The 6,131-nt window shown below is 39.2% G+C and overlaps 1 pseudogene; it reads left to right on the forward strand.

Annotated features, from left to right (window-relative positions):
* Positions 1-1,744: 1,744 nt before the first annotated feature.
* On the forward strand, positions 1,745-6,127 carry LOC115043706 (odorant receptor 131-2-like; annotated as a pseudogene).
* Positions 6,128-6,131: the final 4 nt, after the last annotated feature.

Below are 6,131 nucleotides of genomic sequence, written 5' to 3' on the forward strand. Positions count from 1 at the left end.
ACCAAGTTTTTGTTTTCTTGAAGTTGATGTGATGATGCTTTAAAATGTGTGTTTGGCATCAGACCTGAATAAAACAAATTCTGATTTAAGTCTAAGTTTTCTTCACGAAGGGTGTAGAATAATTTAAATTTTTCATCAAACACATTAACATTGTTTTTGGAAACTGATGAGTTGCATTACAAACTAAAGTTAAAAAATAAAAGAATATTAGATGTCAGATTAGAACTACAGCTAATAATGATTCTTGACTAATAAATAATAAATCTGCTGGTAACTTGGTTGATTGTGTCCATAAAATAACAGTAAACCATGAAAACGTCTACAGTACAGGAAAACATTCATGCTCATCCATCTGGTTAGAGCTATTTCCTTTATCATCTTGTATGACAAAGAAAGAGCACCAACTAATCATCTAATTTAAATGATCATATTAATGTATTCCTATTTTAAAAAAGACTTGTGTTCAGTAACGCAACCCTTACATACATAGACTAAATGTAAACTAAATTTCAGCATAAGTGTGATGTCCAGATGGAAGGAGGTCTCCTCCTGACCGGAGAGAACCAGCTTGAATGAGCATCATTTTTTAGCTTTGGTCAACAGAAATGACATTTAAAAATAAAAAGGAATGACATTACAAACAAATCTGACAAAATCATTGTTCATATCGTTCAGCCTTAATTTTCTGTTGGTTCAATGTTTTATGTTCACACACACTCCCTGCTCACAAGAATGACAACATGAGTTCATGTTTACCAGGGGAATCATGGGACCTTTCCCACCAAAGCAACTATGAAGGCTTAAGACTTCTGCAGCTGCCGTTTAGTTCTGGCCAGAACGTTGGACAAGGTGAGTAACAGCGAAACCTTTGATCTGCAGTCTGACACCAGTGCTGTTCTACTCTATCATGACAAAAATGATTTGTGAGTTTTATAATACTCGTACGCACTTTTCCTGCTTCAACCAATTTGTTCAATAGTTTACAAAACATGACTGAAATTAAACTGACAAAAGTGTCAGATGTGTTTGAAATAATTCTCACTTTGCCTTGTTGCAGCAGCTTTAGGACGGTTGGAAGGAGCAGACAATGAAAATTTGAACTCAAAAGATGAATGTTTGTTCTTTGCTCTCTCAAACTTTGATTGATTTAACAGATGAAAAGAGAATATGTAATATGTTGTACTTAAACTAAATTCTGCCAATCAAAATAAGAACTGCAATCATTCAGACTGACTGTCTTCCTTTCAGGTTTCAGTTGAATCTACAGGGTCTGATCTCATCACATATTTGTATTCGTTCAGCTGTTAATGTTGCAGATGACACTGAGCTTCAGTTTCTATTTTCTTTTATCTACTTTTCAAATTGTAGAAAACACTGATATATTTCTGGCACCTGAAAGTGACATAAAACAAGTTTGAGGGCTCATGATAAAAGAGTTTAACAGTGTAGTGAGGATGATGTAAGCACAAAGTCTGCAGTGCTGAGATGTGACTTGGCTGTGGTGTTCGTTCATTTATCTCACTCAGTGTGTTCCTGCCTCCTGGAGCTGTGCATGAGCTGGATTTCCGTAAAGAAAGTTGGGCCTCATTCAGAGTCCAGACTGAGATCATTGGCCTTGAAGTTCTGACCAGAAACAGGTGTAGTGAGATTGGTCTGAAAAAAGACGCTTCCGTCATCAATAATCGGTGAATATCAAATGATTGAAGATATGTTATGTCTTCCGGTCTTTTTCAGCCCTGGAGAGATGAACGTCTCATCTCCCAACGTGACTGTGGTTTTACAGAATCGAGACTCCTTCACTAAAGCTTTGACCAAGAACATGATTGTTGTGATTATCAGCATCTCCATCAACTACATCTATGCAGGTCTCATCTTCACCTTCTGCAAACATCAGGTCTGACGTCTCCTCATGTCACCATAGACTTACTGAACTTTGGGTTTGTCCAGAGCTGCACTAATGATCAAAAGAAGCTGAAATGCAAAGTGGGCAGCACTGATTAGGAAACTCTTAAGTGTTGACCGTTTTTTATTCTAGGTAAATGGGACTGTTTGCTTTAAACTGGTCCAAACAATCAGTGACTCAACCGGAAGATAAACTTGTTGTAACTTCAGTTAAAAACATAATTCATCCAAACTCCATCCTGAGACTTCCCCTTGCAGATAGTCATGTATGTGATGTAGGATTTGTATTCATTCTGTTGAATTTAAAAATCTGATGATCATCAGGGGGCGGCTTCACCGGCTGTTAAAAACAAGTCACTGTATTCAAGTTTATGGGAAAATGTCCCTCCTCTACCCTGATTTATCCAACACTATGTTCACTTTTTACATGTTGGTCATTTTAATCAGGCTCGTAATTTGAGTTCTAAGTTAACATCAAGCTAAGTCAGGAAGCAGTTGAGAAAATGGCACAGACAAAAAAGGAACACCTCATGTCACCTTTGAATACGTTTTTACTTTGAGCCTCACGTTGTGACCTCTGACCTTAAAGGTCCCTAATGGTCCTCAGATATTGTTCATGTCTTCCCTCCCGTCCAGATCTTCTACACGAATCCTCGGTATATCCTTTTCATTCACCTGGTCATCAACGACATGACTCAAGTGACTCTGACCGTCATCCTGTTCATCATCAGCTACACCATCTACAAACTCAGCGTCTCCGTCTGCTGCATCTTCATCCTTCTTGTTCTGTTCACCACTGAGAACACCCCCTGAATCTGGCCAGCATGGCGGTGGAGTGCTACATCGCCATCTGCCTCCCCCTTCGCCACGTGCAGATCTGCACCGTCAGCAGGACTCTGATGCTGATTGGTTTAATCTGGGCGACCAGCATGTTGTCTGTTCTTCCTGATCTCTTCGTCACCTTGGCCACAGAACCTCTGGACTTCTTCCACTCCCGGGTCTTCTGCCTCAGAAACTGCCTTTCGTAACTATCATCATCAGGAAGAGAGACATATCCTACGCAGTGTTTCTGGTCATAGTTTTGTTTGTTATCATTTTTGTTTACTTCAGGATTCTGTTCACTGCAAAAACAGCTAGCAGAGATGCTAAAAAGGCCAGAAATACAGTCGTCCTCCATGGATTCCAGCTGCTGCTTTCTACAGCAAGCTATGCAACCCCCCAGTTAAAAGATGCTCTGCAGCACTGGTTCCCTGAGAATTACACAACTCTCTCTTTGCTTATATTATAGTCCAGATTCTCCCACGATCCATCAGTCCAATCATATATGGAATACGGGACAAAACCTTCAGGAGGTATCTGAAGAGATATCTGCTGTGCACTCGGAGCTTTCAGTGAGAATCAACATGTTTGGTCCAAATTGAGTGAACCAAGTTTTGTTTTCTTGAAGTTGATGTGATGATGCTTTAAAATGTGTGTTTGGCATCAGACCTGAATAAAACAAATTCTGATTTAAGTCTAAGTTTTCTTCACGAAGGGTGTAGAATAATTTAAATTTTTCATCAAACACATTAACATTGTTTTTGGAAACTGATGAGTTGCATTACAAACTAAAGTTAAAAAATAAAAGAATATTAGATGTCAGATTAGAACTACAGCTAATAATGATTCTTGACTAATAAATAATAAATCTGCTGGTAACTTGGTTGATTGTGTCCTAAAATAACAGTAAACCATGAAAACGTCTACAGTACAGGAAAACATTCATGCTCATCCATGGTTAGAGCTAAGATATTTCCTTTATCATCTTGTATGACAAAGAAAGAGCACCAACTAATCATCTAATTTAAATGATCATATTAATGTATTCCTATTTTAAAAAAGACTTGTGTTCAGTAACGCAACCCTTATATACATAGACTAAATGTAAACTAAATTTCAGCATAAGTGTGATGTCCAGATGGAAGGAGGTCTCCTCCTGACCGGAGAGAACCAGCTTGAATGAGCATCATTTTTTAGCTTTGGTCAACAGAAATGACATTTAAAATAAAAAGGAATGACATTACAAACAAATCTGACAAAATCATTGTTCATATCGTTCAGCCTTAATTTTCTGTTGGTTCAATGTTTTATGTTCACACACACTCCCTGCTCACAAGAATGACAACATGAGTTCATGTTTACCAGGGGAATCATGGGACCTTTCCCACCAAAGCAACTATGAAGGCTTAAGACTTCTGCAGCTGCCGTTTAGTTCTGGCCAGAACGTTGGACAAGGTGAGTAACAGCGAAACCTTTGATCTGCAGTCTGACACCAGTGCTGTTCTACTCTATCATGACAAAAATGATTTGTGAGTTTATAATACTCGTACGCACTTTTCCTGCTTCAACCAATTTGTTCAATAGTTTACAAAACATGACTGAAATTAAACTGACAAAAGTGTCAGATGTGTTTGAAATAATTCTCACTTTGCCTTGTTGCAGCAGCTTTAGGACGGTTGGAAGGAGCAGACAATGAAAATTTGAACTCAAAAGATGAATGATTTGTTCTTTGCTCTCTCAAACTTTGATTGATTTAACAGATGAAAAGAGAATATGTAATATGTTGTACTTAAACTAAATTCTGCCAATCAAAATAAGAACTGCAATCATTCAGACTGACTGTCTTCCTTTCAGGCTTCAGTTGAATCTACAGGGTCTGATCTCATCACATATTTGTATTCGTTCAGCTGTTAATGTTGCAGATGACACTGAGCTTCAGTTTCTATTTTTTTTATCTACTTTTCAAATTCTAGAAAACACTGATATATTTCTGGCACCTGAAAGTGACATAAAACAAGTTTGAGGGCTCATGATAAAAGAGTTTAACAGCATGTAGTGAGGATGATGTAAGCACAAAGTCTGCAGTGCTGAGATGTGACTTGGCTGTGGTGTTCGTTCATTTATCTCACTCAGTGTGTTCCTGCCTCCTGGAGCTGTGCATGAGCTGGATTTTAAAGAAAGTTGGGCCTCATTCAGAGTCCAGACTGAGATCATTGGCCTTGAAGTTCTGACCAGAAACAGGTGTAGTGAGATTGGTCTGAAAAAAGACGCTTCCGTCATCAATAATCGCTGTGAATATCAAATGATTGAAGATATGTTATGTCTTCCGGTCTTTTTCAGCCCTGGAGAGATGAACGTCTCATCTCCCAACGTGACTGTGGTTTTACAGAATCGAGACTCCTTCACTAAAGCTTTGACCAAGAACATGATTGTTGTGATTATCAGCATCTCCATCAACTACATCTATGCAGGTCTCATCTTCACCTTCTGCAAACATCAGGTCTGACGTCTCCTCATGTCACCATAGACTTACTGAACTTTGGGTTTGTCCAGAGCTGCACTAATGATCAAAAAGAAGCTGAAATGCAAAGTGGGCAGCACTGATTAGGAAACTCTTAAGTGTTGACCGTTTTTTATTCTAGGTAAATGGGACTGTTTGCTTTAAACTGGTCCAAACAATCAGTGACTCAACCGGAAGATAAACTTGTTGTAACTTCAGTTAAAAACATAATTCATCCAAACTCCATCCTGAGACTTCCCCTTGCAGATAGTCATGTATGTGATGTAGGATTTGTATTCATTCTGTTGAATTTAAAAATCTAATGATCATCAGGGGGCGACTTCACCGGCTGTTAAAAACAAGTCACTGTATTCAAGTTTATGGGAAAATGTCCCTCCTCCACCCTGATTTATCCAACACTATGTTCACTTTTTACATGTTGGTCATTTAATCAGGCTCGTAATTTGAGTTCTAAGTTAACATCAAGCTAAGTCAGGATGCAGTTGAGAAAATGGCACAGACAAAAAAGGAACACCTCATGCCACCTTTGAATACGTTTTTACTTTGAGCCTCACGTTGTGACCTTGACCTTAAAGGTCCCTAATGGTCCTCAGATATTGTTCATGTCTTCCCTCCCGTCCAGATCTCTACACGAATCCTCGGTATATCCTTTTCATTCACCTGGTCATCAACGACATGACTCAAGTGACTCTGACCGTCATCCTGTTCATCATCAGCTACACCATCTACAAACTCAGCGTCTCCGTCTGCTGCATCTTCATCCTTCTTGCTCTGTTCACCACTGAGAACACCCCCCTGAATCTGGCCAGATGGCGGTGGAGTGCTACATCGCCATCTGCCTCCCCCTTCGCCACGTGCAGATCTGCACCGTCAGCAGGACTCTGATGCT

This window comes from Echeneis naucrates, chromosome 5, assembly GCF_900963305.1.
Source record: "Echeneis naucrates chromosome 5, fEcheNa1.1, whole genome shotgun sequence".
NCBI classification, from domain to species: Eukaryota; Metazoa; Chordata; class Actinopteri; order Carangiformes; family Echeneidae; genus Echeneis; species Echeneis naucrates.